Source organism: Leucopleurus acutus, assembly GCF_964270905.1.
Source record: "Leucopleurus acutus genome assembly, chromosome: 2".
Classification (NCBI taxonomy): domain Eukaryota; kingdom Metazoa; phylum Chordata; class Mammalia; order Artiodactyla; family Delphinidae; genus Leucopleurus; species Leucopleurus acutus.
This window is the reverse complement of record NC_139143.1, coordinates 66235863-66253639: the sequence shown is the minus strand read 5'-3', so window position 1 is coordinate 66253639 and position 17777 is coordinate 66235863.

Genomic DNA, 17777 nt, shown 5'->3' with positions numbered 1-17777 from the left:
ATGGGCTTAGTTGCTCTTCCGCATGTTGGATCTTCCCGGATCAGGGTTCGAATCCATGTCCCCTGCATTGGCAGGGGGGTCGTTAACCACTGTGCATCAGGGAAGTCCCCAAATTGTGGAATTTTTTGTTCTAGTTCTGTGAAAAATGCAATTGGTAGTTTGATAGGGTTTGCATTGCATCTGTAGATTGCTGTGGGTAGTATAGTCATTTTCACAATGTTGATTCTTCCAATCCAAGAACATAGTATATTTCTCCAGCTGTTTGTATCATCTTTAATTTCTTTCATCAGTGCCTTATAGTTTTCTGCATACAGGTCTTTTGTCTCCCTAGGTAGGTTTATTCCTAGGTATATTATTCTTTTTTTGCATTGGTAAATGGGAGTGTTTCCTTAATTTCTCGTTCAGATTTTTACCATTAGTGTAAAGGAATGCAAGAGATTTCTGTGCATTAATTTTGTATATTTCTACTTTACCAAATTCATTGATTAGCTCTAGTAGTTTTCTGGTAGCATCTTTAGGATTCTCTATCTATAGTATCATGTCATCTGCAACAGTGACAGTTTTACTTCTTTTCCGATTTGGATTTTTTTCTTCTCTGATTGTTGTGGCTAAAACTTCTAAAAGTATATTGAATAATAGTGGTGAGAGTGTGTAACTTTGTTTTGTTCCTAATCTTAGAGGAAATGTTCTGTTTTTCACCATTGAAAACAATGTTGGCTTTGGCTTTGTCATATATGGCCTTTATTATGTTGAGATAAGTTCCCTCTCTGCCTATTTTCTGGGTTTTTTTTATCATAATAGGTTTTAAATTTTTTGAAAGCTTTTTCTGCATCTATTGAGATGATCATATGTTTTTTCTCCTTCAATTTGTTAATATGGCTTACTACATTGATTGATTTGCGTATATTGAAGAATCCTTGCATTCCTGTGATAAACCCCACTTGATCATGGTGTATGATCCTTTTAATGTGTTGTTGGATTCTATGTGCTACTATTTTGTTGAGGATATTTGCACATATGTTCATCAGTGATATTGGCCTGTAGTTTTCTTTCTTTGTGACATCTTTGTCTGGTTTTGATAATTGGGTGATGGTGGCCTCATAGAATGAGTTAGGGAGTGTTCCTCCCTCTGTCATATTTTGGAAAAGTTTGAGAAGGACAGGTGTTAGTTCTTCTCTAAATGTTTAATAGACTTTGCCTGTGAAGCCCTCTGGTCCTGGGCTTTTTTTGGGAAGATTTTTAATCATAGTCTCAATTACAGTGCTTGTGATTAGTCTGTTCATATTTTCTATTTCTTCCTGATTCATTCTCTGAAGGTTGTGTTTCTAAGAATTTGTCCATTTCTTCCAGGTTGTCCTTTTTATTGACATATAGTTGCTTGTAGTAATCGCTCATGATCCTTTGTATTTCTCCAGTGTCAGTTGTTACTTCTCATTTTTCAATTCTAATTCTATTGACTTGAGTCTTCTCCCTTTATTTCTTGATGAGTCCAGCTAATGATTTATCAATTTTGTTTATCTTTTCAAAGAACCAGTTTTTAGTTTCATTGATCTTTGCTATTGTTTCCTTCATTTCTTTTTCATTTATTTCTGTTCTGATGTTTACGATTTCTTTCCTTCTGTTAACTTTGGGGTGGTTTTTGTTCTTCTTTCTCTAACTGCTATAGGTGTAAAGTTAGGTTGTTTATTTGAGATGTTTATTGTTTATTGAGGTAGAATTGCATTGCTATAAACTTCCCTCTTTGAACTGCTTTTGCTGCATCTCATAGGTTTTGGATCATCATGTTTTCATTGTCAGTTGTTTCTAGGTATTATTTTATTCCCTCTTTGATTTCTTCAGTGATCTCTTGGTTATTTAGTGGTGTATTGTTTAGCCTCCATGTGCTTGTATTTTTTACAGATTCTTTCCTGTAATTGGTATCTAGTCTCTTAGCATTGTGCTTGGAAAAGATACTTGATATGATTTCAATTTTCTTAAATTTATAAAGGCTTGATTTGTGACCCAAGATATGATGTATCCTGGAGAATATTCCATGAGCACTGGAGAAGAAAGCGCATTCTGTTGTTTTTGGATGGAATGTCCTATAAATATCAATTAAGTCATCTTGCTTAATATATCATTTAAAGCTTTATTTCCTTATTTATTTTCATTTTGGATGAACTGTCCATTGGTGAAAGTGGGTGTTAAAATTCCCTACTATGATTTTGTTACTGTTGATTTCCCCTTTTATGGTTGTTAGCATTTGCCTTATGTATTGAGTTGCTCTTATATTGGCTGTATAAATATTTACAATTGTTGTATCTTCTTCTTGGATTGATCCCTTGATCATTATGTAGTATCCTTCTTTGTCTCTTATAAGAGTCTTTATGTTAAAGTCTATTTTGTCTGATATGAGAATTGCTACTCCAACTTTCTTTTGATTTCCATTTGCATGGAATATCTTTTTCCATTCCCTCACCTTCAGTCTGTATGTGTCCCTAGGTCTGAAGTGGGTCTCTTGTAGACTGCATATATATGGGTCTTATTTTTATATCCATTCATCCAGTCTATGTCTTTTGGTTGGAGCATTTAATCCATTTACATTTAAGGTAATTACCAGTTTGGTAATGTTCCTATTACCAGTTTCTTAATTGTTTTGGGTTTGTTTTTGTAGGTCTTTTCCTTTTCTTGTGTTTCCTGCCTAGAGAAGTTCCTTTAGCATCTGTTGTAAAGCTGATTTTGTGGTGCTGAATTCTCAGCTTTTGTTTGTCTGAGAAGGTTTTAATTTCTCTGTCAAATCTGAATAAGATCGTTGCTGGGTAGAGTAATCTTGGTTGTGGGGTTCTCCCTTTCATCACTTTGCTTTTGTATATGTCCTGCCAGTCCCTTCTGACTTGCAGAGTTTCTGCTGAAAGATCAGCTGTTAACCTTATGGGAATTCCCTTGTATGTTATTTGTTGGTTTTCCCGTGCTTTTAATATTTTTTTAATTTAATTTTTCATAGTTTGATTAATATGTGTCTTGACGTGTTTCTCCTTGGATTTATCCTGTATGGGACTCTCTGCGCTTCCTGGGCTTGATTGTTTCCTTTCCTATTTCGGAAGTTTTCAACTATAATCTCTTCAAATATTTTCTCAGTCCTTTTTTTTTTTTCTCTTTTCTGGGACCCCTATAATTTGAATGTTTGTGCCTTTAATATTGTCCTAGATGTCTCTGAGACTGTCCTGAATTGTTTTCATTCTTTTTTCTTTATTCTGCTCTGTGGTATTTATTTCCACTATTTTATCTTCCCAGTCACTTATCTGTTCTTCTGCCTCAGTTATTCAGCTATTAATTCCTTCTAGAGAATTTTTAATTTCATTTATTGTGTTGTTCATCACTGTTTGTTTGCTCTTTAGTTCTTCTAGGTCCTTGTTAAAAGTTTCTTGTATTTTCTCCATTGTATCTCCAAGATTTTGGGTCATCTTTACTATTATTACTCTGAATTCTTTTTCAGGTAGATCGCCTATTTTCTCTTCATTTGTTTTGTCTGGTGGGTTTTTACCTTGCTCCTTCATCTGCTGTGTGTTTCTCTGTTTTCTCATTTTGCTTAACTTACTGTGTTTTGGGTCTCCTTTTTGCAGGTTGTGGGTTCACAGTTCCCGTTATTTTTGGTGTCTGCTCCCAGTGGCTAAGTTTGGTTCAGTGTGTTGTGTAGGCTTCCTGGTGGAGAGGACTGGTGCCTGTGTTCTGGTGTATTAGGCTGGATATTGTCTTCCTGATGGGCAGGACCACATCTGGTGGAGTGTTTTGGGGTGTCTGTGACCTTATTATGATTTTAGGCTGCCTCTGTGCTAATGGGTGGGATTGTATTCCTGTCTTGCTTTTTGTTTGGCCTATGCTGTCAAGCACTGTAGCTTGCTGGTCCTTGAGTGGAGCTGTGTCTTAGCATTGAGATGGAGATCTCTGGGAGACCTTTTGCTGTTTTATATTACATGGAGCCAGGAGGTCTCTAATGGACCAATATCCTGTACTCGGCTCTCCCACCTCAGAGGCACAGGCCTGACACCTGGCCAGAGCACCAAGACCCCGTAGCCACACTTTCAGGATAAAAGGGAGAAAAAAAGAAGGAACAAAAGGAAAAATAAAATAAAATGAAAAAGTTATTAAAATAAAAAAAGTATTAAAAATGAAAAAGTAATAAAATAAAAAAGAATAGAAGAACAAAAGAAAGAAAGAAGGAATAGAGCAACCAAACCAAAGAACTAATCAACCAATGATAACAAGTGCTTAGAATGCTACCAAAAAATAAAAAATAAAAGACTGACACAACCCTAGAACCCACGGTGAAAGCAAAGCTATACAGACAATATCACACAAAGAAGCATACACATACACACTCACAAAAAGAGCAAAAGAAAAAAATATCTATCTATCTAAAAACAGAGCAACCAAATCAATAAACAAATCTACCAATGATAATAAAGTCTAAATACTAAACTAAGGTAAACATACAACCAGAAACAGATTAAATGCAGAAAGCAAACCCCAAGTCTATATTTGCTCCGAAAGTGCACTGCCTCAATATTGGGATGATTTGTTGTCTATTCAGGTATTCCACAGATGCAGTGTACATTAGTTTGATTGTGGAGATTTAATTTGCTGTTCCTGAGGCTGCTGGGAGAAATTTCCCTGTTTTTTCTTTTTTTGCACAGCTCCTGGGGTTCAACTTTGGAATTGGCCCTGCCTTTTCATGTAGGTTCCCTGAGGACATCTGTTCTGTGCCCAGAGAGGACAGGGTTAAAGGAGCAGCTGATTAGGGGGCTCTGGATCACTCAGGTCAGGGGGAAGGAGGGTTACAGAATGTGGGGTGCACCTGTGGCGGCAGAGGCCAGTGCGATGTTGCAACAGCCTGAGGCGTGCTGTGTGTTCTTCCGGAGAAGTTGTCCCTGGATCATGGGACTCTAGCAGTGGAGGGCTGCACAGGCTCCCTGGAGGGGAGGTGTGGATAGTAACCTGTGCTTTCACACAGGTTTCTTGGTGGCTGCAGCAGCAGCCTTAATGTTTCATGCCCGTCTCTGGTGTCCCTGCTGATAGCCGTGGCTCACGCCCATCTCTGGAGCTTGTTTAGGCTTTTCCTAATTTATTTTTTCCCTAATCTGTTTAGGTGTTCTGAATCCCCTCTCCTCGCGCACCCTGAAACAAAGGTCTCTTGCCTCTTAGGCAGTTCCAGACTTTTTCCCGGACTCCTTCCCAGCTAGCTGTGGTGCACTAGCCCCCTTCAAGCTGTGTTCACGCAGCCATCCCCAGTCCTCTCCCTGGAATCGGAACGCCAAAGCTGAAGCCTCAGCTCTCAAACCCACCTGCCCTGGTGGGTAAGCAGACAAGCCTCTCAGGCTGGTGAGTGCTGGTCAGCACTGATCCTCTGTGCAGGAATCTCTCTGCTTTGCCCTCTGCACCCCTGTTGCTGCACTCTCCTCCGTGGCTCCGAAGCTTCCCCTCCACCACCACCCCTCTCTGCCACTGAAGGGGCTTCTAGTGTGTGGAAACTTTTCCTCCTTCACAGCTCCCTCGCTGAGGTGCAGGCCTGTCCCTATTCTTTTGTCTCTGTTTTTCCTTTTTTCTTTTGCCCTACCCAGGTACGTGGGGAGTTTCTTGCCCTTTGGGACGTCTGAGGTCTTCTGCCAGCGTTCAGTAGGTGCTCTGTAGGAGTTGTTCCACATGTAGATGTATTTCTGATGTATTTGTGGGGAGGAAGGTGATCTCCACATCTTACTCCTCCGCCATACTGAAGGTCTCCTTTGCCTTTTTATTTTGTCTTTCTGTGAATGTGGTTTTCATTCCATAGGCTGTAGGATTATAGTTCTCCTTGCTTCTGCTGTTTTCCCTCTGGTGGCTGAGGCTATCTATCAGTTCTGTCTTAACTAGACAATCAATGCTCTGTGTTATTTATATATTTATCTACATTCACATTACCATTCAACATAAGTGTACTTAATAATTTCTTTTTAGGTTGATGTTTCAACATTATCTTCTTCTGATGATTAGTGTCTCTAAATATGACTATTGGGACAAGGAGTATTTTTTCCCTAATCTGTTTTCTTTCCAAAACATAGAAAAGAAAAAGAAAATGTGCTTGGGATAAACCTTCACTTATAGCATTTACCAAAATAGAATTAGCAACTGATACAAGGGACAAGGCTGATGGTTTTATTTTACTTCCCAGCAACAGAGTGAGGATGTTAATAATGAAATTTTAAAAATAATACCTTGAAATGAAAATGTAGCTCAAATTAACTTTTGCTTTATATATTTCTTTGGAGTAAAGATGGCTGAAATTTAATCCTCTACTATTTTCAATACCCTCTGAATAGCATAAATCCTAACCAGGTTTTAATTCATTTCTTTGAGGAAATTTTCTTCCTTATGTCTCATTTCCTGAACCCTACTCTGCATTCCAGTTTGATGTTATCCCAAGTGCTGTTTTCAGATTGATCTAATTGCAAATGTTGGAGATTGCTTGAACTGTAGAAACATTACCCATGATAATTTGTTGTTACTCATAAAGAATAAGATATATTGACTACAATTTATCTAATATGTTCAAATATATATTTACTATATTACATAATATATTCAAAATATCATAATAAATCAGTAACAATCGGCATTTATTGAGGAAGTGTTACATTCTAGGGACAGGATTAAAAACTTTACGTGCTGACTTAGTCTTAACAATTCTATGAGGTAGTTCTTATTACCCCTATTTTATACAGAGAAAGAAATGTAACTAAGTGGATGAAGTAGAACTCAAATAGGGTTCTTTATGGCTACAATGTCTCTGGCCTTAATTTCTTTGCTATGTAAAAATTCACTGATATTGTGTTCAAGCCAAATTGTATTCAGAATCTGCTGTGCCTTTACTATATACCACCATGCAAGGGGAGCTTGAATAATTGATGGAGTACACTGGCATTGGTAGGCAGTTTGGCAGCTGATCACTGGGGATGTTTGCTAAGCCTTTGTTTATGGTTTGATGGAAAGAGTAATAGTATTTGGAGTCACAAGACTTGCATTTAAATCCTAAATCTGGGAATCTCTTGGGCAAGTTACTTAATTAGCTTGAGCCTTAGCTTTCTTGCCTGTAGAGTTAATATTATTAATATTTTTCCCCAGAGATGTTTCAGGTATTATGTTACATGAAATTATATTGAGGATGGGAATATCTAAGCTTGAGTTTAACAGGAAATTCAAAATAATTGGCAAACTGATGGAGGGATTTACCTTCCAGAAACCTACTCTCAGGGTACTTGGGAATTTTCTGGCATGTCTGGGGAAACGGTGGGATGACCTCAACATACGTCCTTTTACAGGAAAATGAGGAGCCTTCAGGAAGAAAATTCATCCTTAGGGAAGAAGGATCCAGGAGTAATAAACTTTATCAAATTATAAAATCTTAATACTGTAAAGGAGGAAGAATTCTAAATAGAGTTTGGTGTCCATCAGTAAAAATTGTCTCCCAACATAGTCTCCATTGAACTTTAGACCAAAAGCCAAGTAGAGCATAAAAACAGAAAGAACTGTTTACTAAATTATTTATAGCACTATGTAGAACAAGAAAAATTGCTTTGGGATTCCTCTGACAGAGGGAAACATAGGAAAAACATCTCTCTTACTTTGCAACAGACCATCTCAAAAGCTTGGAAACTTGGAACTTTTAGAAAATTTTGTCAAAAGCATAGAAGCACTGGCGGCACCAGAAGAAAATGCAATTTATGTGTCACCTTGGTTGGGCTAAGGGATGCCAGATCACTGGTGAAAGTATTTCTGGATGGATCTGTGAGAGTGTCTCCAGAAGAGATTAGCATTTGAATTGGTAAACAGAATAGAGCAGATGGCCTGCCCCAATATAGGTGGGCATCATACAATCTCATGAGGACCCAAATACAGCAAAAAAGTGGAGGATGTGTGAATTTGCCATCTCTCTGGTTGAGCTGAGATATCCATCTTCTCCTGCCCTCAGATATTGGCATTCCTGATTCTTAGGATTTTTGACATAAGTGCAATGGCAATTGAATGGAGGAAAGAACAGTCTTTTCAATAAATGGTACAACTGACATCCATAGGCAAAAAATAATAAACTTCAACTTCAGCCTCATAACTCTTACAAAAATGAACTCAAATTGGTTCATAGATCTAAATGTAAAGGGTAAAGCTTTAAAACTTTCAAAAGAAAATGTAGAAGAAAATCTTCATGACCTGGGAATAGGCAAATAATTCTTAGACATAATACCAAATGTATGATCCATTTAAAAAATGATTAATGGTCATCCACCAGAGGGCAGACAGCAGAAGCAAGAAGAACTACAACCTGCAGACTGTGGAACAAAAACCACATTTACAGAAAGACAGACAAGATGAAAAGGCAGAGGGCTCTGTACCAGATGAAGGAACGAGAGAAAACCCTAGAAAAACAACTAAATGAAGTGGAGATAGGCAACCTTCCAGAAAAAGAATTCAGAATAATGATGGTGAAGATGATCAAGGACCTCAGAAAAAGAATGGAGGCAAAGATTGAGAAGATGCAAGAAATGTTTAACAAAGACCTAGAAGAATTAAAGAACAAACAAACAGAGATGAACAATACAATAACTGAAATGAAAAATACACTAGAAGGAATCAATAGCAGAATAACTGAGGCAGAAGAACAGAGAAATGACCTAGAAGACAGAATGGTGGAATACACTGCTGAGGAACAGAATAAAGAAAAAAGAATGAAAAGAAATGAAGACAGCCTAAGAGACCTCTGGGACAACATTACATGCAACAACATTCACATTATAGGGGTCCCAGAAGGAGAAGAGAAAGAGAAAGGACCCGAGAAAATATTTGAAGAGATTATAGTCATAAACTTCCCTAACATGGAAAAGGATATAGCCACCCAAATCCAGGAAGGGCAGAGAGTCCCATACAGGATAAATCCAAAGAAAAACACTCCAAGACACACAGTAATCAAAATGGCAAAAATTAAAGACAAAGAAAAATTATTGAAAGCAGCCAGGGAAAAACAACCAATAACATACAAGGGAACTCTCATAAGGTTAACAGCTGATTTCTCAGCACAAACTCTACAAGCCAGAAGGGAGTGGCATGATATACTTAAAGTGATGAAACGGAAGAAACTAAAACCAAGATTACTCTACCCAGCAAGGATCTGATTCAGATTTGATGGAGAAATCAAAAGCTTTACAGACAAGCAAAAGCTAAGAGAATTCAGCACCACCAAACCAGCTCTACAACAAATGCTACAGGAATTTCTCCAAGTGGGAAACACAAGAGAAGAAAAGAATCTACAAAACCAAACCCAAAACAATTAAGAAAATAGTCATAGGAACATATATATTGATAATTACCTTAAACGTGAATTAATTAAATGCTCCACCCAAGACACAGGCTTGCAGAATGGATACAAAAAGAAGAACCATATATATGCTGTCTACAAGAGACCCACTTCAGACCTAGGGACACATACAGACTGAAAGTGATGGAATGGAAAAAGATATTCCATGCAAAGGGAAATCAAAAGAAAGCTGGAGTAGCAATACTCATATCAGATAAAATAGACTTTAAAGAATGTTACAAGACACAAGGATGGACACTACATAATGATCAAGGGATCAATCCAAGAAGAAGATACAACAATTATAAATATATAGGCACCCAACATAGGAGCACCCAATACATAAGGCCACTGCTAACAGCTCTAAAAGAGGAAATCGACAGTAACACAAAAATAGTGGGGGACTTTAACACCTCACTTACACCAAAGAGCAGATCATCCAAAATGAAAATAAGTAAGGAAACAAAAGCTTTAAATGACACAATAGATCAGATAGATTTAATTGATATTTATACGATATTCATCCAAAAACAGCAGATTATACTTTCTTCTGAAGCACGCACGGAACATTCTCCAGGATAGATCATATCTTGGGTCACAAATCAAGCCTTAGTAAATTTAAGAAAATTGAAATCATATCAAGCATCTTTTCTGACCACGAGGCTATGAGATTAGAAATGAATTACAGGGAAAAAAACGTAGAAAACACAAACACATGAGGGCTAAACAATACATTACTAAATAACCAAGAGATCACTGAAGAAATAAAGAGGAAATCAAAAAAACCCTAGAGACAAATGACAAGAAAACATGATGATCCAAAACCTATGGGATGCAGCAAAAGCAGTTGTAAGAGGAAAGTTTATAGCTATAGAAGACTACCTCAAGAAACAAGAAAAACCTCAAATAAACAATCTAACCTTACACCTAAAGGAACTAGAGAAAGAAGAACAAACAAAACAAAAAATTAGCAGAAGGAAAGAAATCATAAAGATCAGAGCAGAAATAAATGAAACAGAAACAAAGAAAACAATAGCAAAGATCAATAAAACTAAAAGCTGGTTCTTTGAGAAGATAATATTGATAAACCATTAGCCAGACTCATCAAGAAAAGAGGGAAAGGACTCAAATCAATAATATTAGAAACAAAAAAGGAGAAGTTACAACAGAAACCGCAGAAATACAAAGTATCGTGAGAGACTATTAAAAGCAACTCTATGCCAATAAAATGGACAACCTGGAAGAAATGGACAAATTCTTAGGAAGGTATAACCTTCCAAGACTAAACCAGGAAGAGATAGAAAATATGAACAGAGCAATCACAAGTAATGAAATTGAAACTGTGATTAAAAATCTTCCAACAAACAAAAGTCTAGGACCAGATGGCTTCACAGGTGAATTCTATCAAACATTTAGAGAAGAGCTAACACCCATCCTTCTCAAACTCTTCCAGAAAATTGCAGAAGAAGGAACACTCCCAAACTCATTTTATGAGGCCACCATCACCCTGATACCAAAACCAGACAAAGATACTACAAAAAAAGAAAATTACAGACCAATATCACTGATGAATACGATGCAAAAATCCTCCACAAAATACTAGCAAACAGAATCTAACAACACACTAAAAGGATCATACACCATGATCAAGTGGGATTTATCCCAGGGATGCAAGGATTCTTCAATATATGCAAATCAATCAATGTGATATACCATATTAACAAGTTGAAGAATAAAATCCATATGACCATCTCAAAAGATGCAGAGAAAGCTTGTGACAAAATTCAACACTGATTTACGATAAAAACTCTGCAGAAAGTGGGCATAGAAGGAACCTACCTCAACATAATAAAGGCCATATATGACAAACCCACAGTAAATATCATTCTCAATGGTGAAAAACTGAAAGCGTTTCCTCTGAGATCAGGAACAAGACAAGGATGTCCACTCTCACCACTATTATTCAACATAGTTTTGGAAGTTCTAGCCTTGGCAATCAGAGAAGAAAAAGAAATAAAAGAAATACAAATTGGAAAAGAAGAAGTAAAACTGTCGCTGTTTGCAGATGACATGATACTACACATAGAGAATCCTAAAGATGCCACCAGAAAACTACTATAGCTAATCAATGAATTAAGTAAATTTGCAGGATACAAAATTAGTGCACAGAAATCTCCTGCATTCCTATACACTAATGATGAAAAATCTGAAAGAGAAATGAAGGAAACACTCCCATTTACCATTTCAAGAAAAAGAATAAAATACCTAGGAATAAACCTATCTAGGGAGACAAAAGACCTGTAAGCAGAAAACTATAAGACACTGATGAAAGAAATTAAAGATGATACCAACAGATGGAGAGATAGACCATGTTCTTGGATTGGAAGAATCAATATTGTGAAAATGACTATACTACCCAAAGCAATCTACATTTTTTATGCAATCCCTATGAAATTACCAATGGCATATTTTACGTAACTAGAACAAAAAATCTTAATATTGGTATGGAGACACAAAAGACTCCGAATAGCCAGGCCACCTTGAGGGAAAAAAACGGAGATGGAGGAATCAGACTCCCTGACTTCAGACTATACTACAAAGCTACAGTAATTAAGACAATATGGTACTGGCACAAAAACAGAAACATAGATCAATGGAACAAGATAGAAAGCCCAGAGATAAACCCAGGCATCTATGGTCAACTAACCTATGAAAAAAGAGGCAAAGATATACAATGGAGAAAAGGCAGTCTCTTCAATAAGTGGTGCTGGGAAAACTGGACAGCTACATGTAAAAGAATAATATTAGAACACTCCCTAACACCATACACAAAAATAAACTCAAAATGGATTAGAGACCTAAATGTGAGGCCCAATACTATAAAACTCTTAGAGGAAAACATAGGAAGAACACTCTTTGACATAAATCACAGCAAGATCTTTTTTGACCCACCTCCTAGAGTAATGGAAATAAAAACAAAAATAAACAAATGGGACCTAATGAAACTTCAAGCTTTTGCACAGCAAAGGAGACCATAAACAAGACGAAAAGACAACCCTCAGAAAGGGAGAAAATATTTGCAAACGAATCAATGGACAAAGGATTAATCTCCAAAATATATAAACAAAAAAAAAAAAAACAAGCAACACAATCAAAAAATGGGCAGAAGACCTAAATAGACATTTCTCCAAAGAAGACATACAGATGGCCAAGACGCACATGCAAAGCTGCTCAACATCACTAATTATTAGAGAAATGCAAATCAAAACTACAGTGAGGTATCACCTCACACCAGTTATAATCAGAAAATCTACAAACAACAAATGCTGGAGAGGGTGTGGAGAAAAGGGAACCCTCTTGCAGTGTTGGGGGTAATGTAAATGGATACAGCCACTATGGAGAACAGTATGGAGGTTCCTTAAAAAACTAAAAATAGAATTACCATATGATCCAGCAATCCCACTACTGGACATATACCCAGAGAAAACCATAATTCAAAAAGAGACATGCACCCCAATATTCATTGCAGCACTATTTACAGTAGCCAGGTCATGGAAGCAACCTAAATGCCCATCAACAGACGAATGGATAAAGAAGATGTGGTACATATATACAATGGAATATTACTCAGCCATAAAAAGGAATGAAATTGGGTCATTTGTTGAGATGTGGATGGATCTAGAGACTGTTATACAGAGTGAAGTAAGTCAGAAAGAGAAAAACAAATATCGTATATTAATGCATATATGTGGTACCTAGAAAAATGGTACAAATGAACCAGTTTGCAGGGCAGAAACTGAGACACAGATGTAGAGAACAAACGTATGGACACCAAAGGGGGAAAGCCGCAAGGGGGTGCTGGTGGTGGTGTGATGAATTGGGCAATTGGGATTGACGTGTATACACTGATGTGTATAAAATTGATGACTGATAAGAACCTGCTGTATATAAAAAAATTATAAGTAGTTTTATGTGGAATACAAAAAAAAAAAAAGAAAAAGAATCGCCTGCCAATGCAGGGGACACAGGTTCAATCCCTGGTCTGGGAGGATCCCACATGCCATGGAGCAACTAAGCCCCTGAGCCACAACTACTGAACCTGCTTGCCACAACTACTCAGCCCGAGTGCCACAACTACTGAAGCCCACATGCCTAGAGCTGTGCTCCACAACAAGAGAAACCACCGCAATGAGAAGCCCATGCACTGCAACGAAGAGTAGCCCCCGTTCGCCACAACTAGAGAAAGCCCGTGCAGCAATGAAGACACAATGCAGACAAAAATAAAATGAATTAAATAAATAAGTAAAAATAAAACCACTGATCATTCCTATGAGAAAAAAAAATTAATGGACTTCATCAAAATTCAAAACATTTGTCTGTGAAAGAATGTTAAGAGAATGAAAAGACAAACTAAAGTCTGGAAGAAAATACTTGCAAATCACATATTTGACAAAGTACTTGTATCCAGAATATATGAAGAAGTCTCAAAACTCAAGCGTCAAAACACAAACAACCTTGTTCAGAAATGGCAAATGATTTGAGCAGATACTTCATCAAAGAGGACACATTGATATCAAATAAACACATGAAAAAAAGACTCACATCTTTAGCCATTGGGTTAATGCAAATTAAAACTATGATGAGATAACACTAGATACCTGGCAAAGATACAGAGCAACTGAAACTCTCATTCATTGCTGTTGGTAATGCAAAATGTATAGCCACTCTGGAAAACAGTTTAGCAGTTATTATAAAGTTAAATATACACTTAACATATGACCCAACAATTCCACTCTTAGGTATTTACTTTAGTGAAATGAAAACATATATTCATACAAAAAACTGAGCGTGATTGTTTATAGCAGCTCTATTCATAATCACTCCAAACTGGAAATAGTCCAACTGTCCTTTAGCAGCTGAATGGATGAACAAACTGAGATCCATCCACACAATGGCATACTACTCAGCAATGAAAAGGGGTGAACTATTGATATATTAATTGGATGTCTCAAAGATATTGTGCTGACTGAAAGAAGCCAGTCTTAAAATGTTATATACTGTATGATTCTATGAATATGGTATTCTTGAAAAGACAAACTTACAGTGACAAACAGATCAGTGGATGCCGGGAGCTAGGGATGGGAAGTGGAGTAGCTACAGAGGGGCATCATCAGCAGTTATTTAGGATGAGGGAACAGTTCTGTATCCTGACTGTGGTGGTGGCTACATGAATCTCTACACGTGTTAAAGTTCATAGAACTGTACCTAAAAAGTCAATTTTACCATATGTTAATAATAAAAAGAATCATTAGGGGCAGCACCTTCCCAAGCTGTGTCACCAAATGCTGTCTTGCATTCTGTTGCCACATTACCATCCTTTTCAAAAGTGATCTACGCCAATCTAAAATATAGCACAAATGAACCTATCCACAAAAGAGAAACTGACTCATAGACACAGAGAACAGACTTGTGGTTGCTGAGGGGGAGGGGAGGAGGGAGAGGGATGGCCTGGGAGTTTGGGGTTGGTAGATGCAAACTATTACATTTAGAATGGATAAACAACAAGGTCCTACTGTGTCGCAAAGGGACCTGTATTCTATATCCTGTGATAAACCATAATGGAAAAGAATATTAAAAAAATCATGTCTATATGTGTATAGCTGAGTCACTTTGCTGTACAGCAGAGATAGGCACAACACTGTAAATCAACTATACTTCAATAAAAAAATTATTGCCTAAAAAAAAAAGAAAATTATAAAAAATTTGATAATACTCGGTTGGGGAGGGTATGGGAAAATATGTCTTCTTATACACTGCTGTATTGAAATATGGCAATATCTAGCTAAATAAAAATGCACATACACTCAGAAAAAAGTGATCCACATCCACTTCTTCTACCTACTCCATAATATTCAGCATACTGTTCTCTGTCTCACTAAAACTGCTCCCTAAAGGCACTCAAAATCCCTATTCCTCTGCCCACATGGACTTCCTTAATAATTCTGGCTCACTCTGCCATGTCATGTCTTGACTCCTATAACTCTTTCTGTATCCTTCTTCTTGGCACATATTCTAACACTTGTATTATTCAAAAAATGTTTCAGGTGCATATATTGATCTGTCATAACCAAAAGTCTTTTTCTTCAAAAAGCATGGAGATAGAGGATAAACCTCAGACTTGCTGGAGCCACAGTAATCAAAACGTTATGTCGAAGAAAGAGCCAATATTAACTCTATGAGTGTGAGACTTTTGGGAGGATAGCTTAGGACAAAATACCTAATTCTGATTGTCTACAAAATGATTAATTACAAAATTTCATTGAAGAATATACATACCATAACCAACATGCATACATGTGCACACACACACTCATCTACATTAAGAATACAATTATCATTATCCATTCAAAATGACTGGTTGTGGTCATAGCGAGGTGGGGTGATAGTTTATTTTTTTTTTTAGATTGAACACACTCATAAAATTTCATTTTCGTATCTCTTTTACACAACCTCCAGCACGTTTGCTTTGGCCTCTCTTGTAATTTAATTATTTTGATCAGCTATGTTTTTGCAATCAAGTGCTGAAAGGGGCCAGAATATTTTGACATTGGTGAAGTTGTAAAATATTTTTACTCCAAACATTCTATATTCAGCCAGACTTGTCTCTGTGTGGTTTTCTCTGCTGGAGATGCCCATTCCACATTCATTCAATACACACTGATTGACAACTTACCATGTGCCAGGTACAATGTTAGATGTTGTCAGTAAAGTGATGAATAAAACAGACATGGCCACTGCGTTCATGGGGTCTACAGTCTAGTGACTGTAAGCAGACAAATGAGCCAGTATTTGCAGGACCTATGTGTAAGGAAATGTAAGTTATGGATGCACATAGAAGAGGTGCCTGACCAAGTCACTGGAAGTCAGAGATGGTTTCCTGGAGGGAATGACTCTTGTCTGAGTTTTCAGAATAAATAAGAGTTAAATAGGCCAAGAATGATGGGAATGGATTGACAGAAGAAAAACGTGACAACGTTAGGTCCAACAGTCCTGGGATTCTGGTACCATTGTAACCTGACATCTCAGAAACATGACTTGATTCTCCTGCGAAGGCTTCCCTTGCTTCTCTGAAACACAGGATCTTCTGTCCTGTGAATGCAGCAGAATGTGTTGCCTGCATCTATTTTTGGCACTTCTATGCTACCAGAAAGCAGAATAACTTTTCATATGGGTGATCCACTTAGGATCACAGGCTCTGGGATAAGAGTCCCTAGGTTTGCTCTGGGTTTGAATTCTGACTATGTGATATTTCACTACTTATTATCCTCTTTAGAGACTTCAGTTTCAACATCTATAAAATATGAGTAATAATATCTACTTTGTAGGGTTATTATTGCAAAGGTTAAGCGAGCTCATAAATGCAACAGTTCATTTCTTTAGAACAGTGCATCACTATTGTTAAGCACCCAAAATAAATGTTACCTATTACTAAGATATGTGCATGCCATAGTTTCCAAGCTAAATTATAAGTTCCTGGAAGGCGAAACCAAGTTTTTATCAAAAAAGGCTAAGAGTATTCCACATAAAATTTTATTTAATTCCTTCAATAATTCCGAGTTTGATATTATTTTTCTCTTTTTTTTTTAGTTAAATTTTTTTTAATTTGTTTTTTTATTTATATTATTTATTTTTGGCTGTGTTGGGTCTTTGTTGCTGTGCGGGTTTTCTCTAGTTGTGGTGAGTGGGGGCTACTCTTCATTGCAGTGCACGGGCTTCTCATTGCGGTGGCTTCTCTTGTTGCAGAATGTGGGCTCCAGGCGTGTGGGCTTCAGTAGTTGTGGCACATGGGCTCAGTAGTTGTGGCTCGCGGGCTCTAGAGCACAGGCTCAGTTGTCGTGGCGCATGGGCTTAGCTGCTCCGCAGCATGTGGGATCTTCCTGGACCGGGGCTCGAACCTGTGTCCCCTGCATTGGCAGGTGGATTCTTAACCACTGTGCCACCAGGGAAGTCCCAATATTATTTTTCTCTTGTTTCAGATGTGAAGGCTGAGGCTCAGAGATGTTAACTTCAGGTTGACAGCAAGTAAATGGGAGAATTAATTCCATGTTCCTCTCACCATAAAGACCCTGCCATTTCCATAACATAATGAAATAAGGAAAATGTGTCACTCTGGGGTTTTGGGTTACAAACAACAGAAATGGAGATTGACTTATTTAAGCCAAAAGGAAATGATTGGAAGGTTATCTGGTAGTTCTCAGATTAATGGGACGGCTGGAGGGCAAGGTCTGAGAAGGGAAGTTGAATGTCCAGAAACACAGCCTGTTTAGTATGCTACCATGGCCCTCAGTCTGGGACACCAAAGGAGAATATAACAGTCCCTGCTTCTTCTTGACAATGCTGTGGTTTTATCCAAAACAAT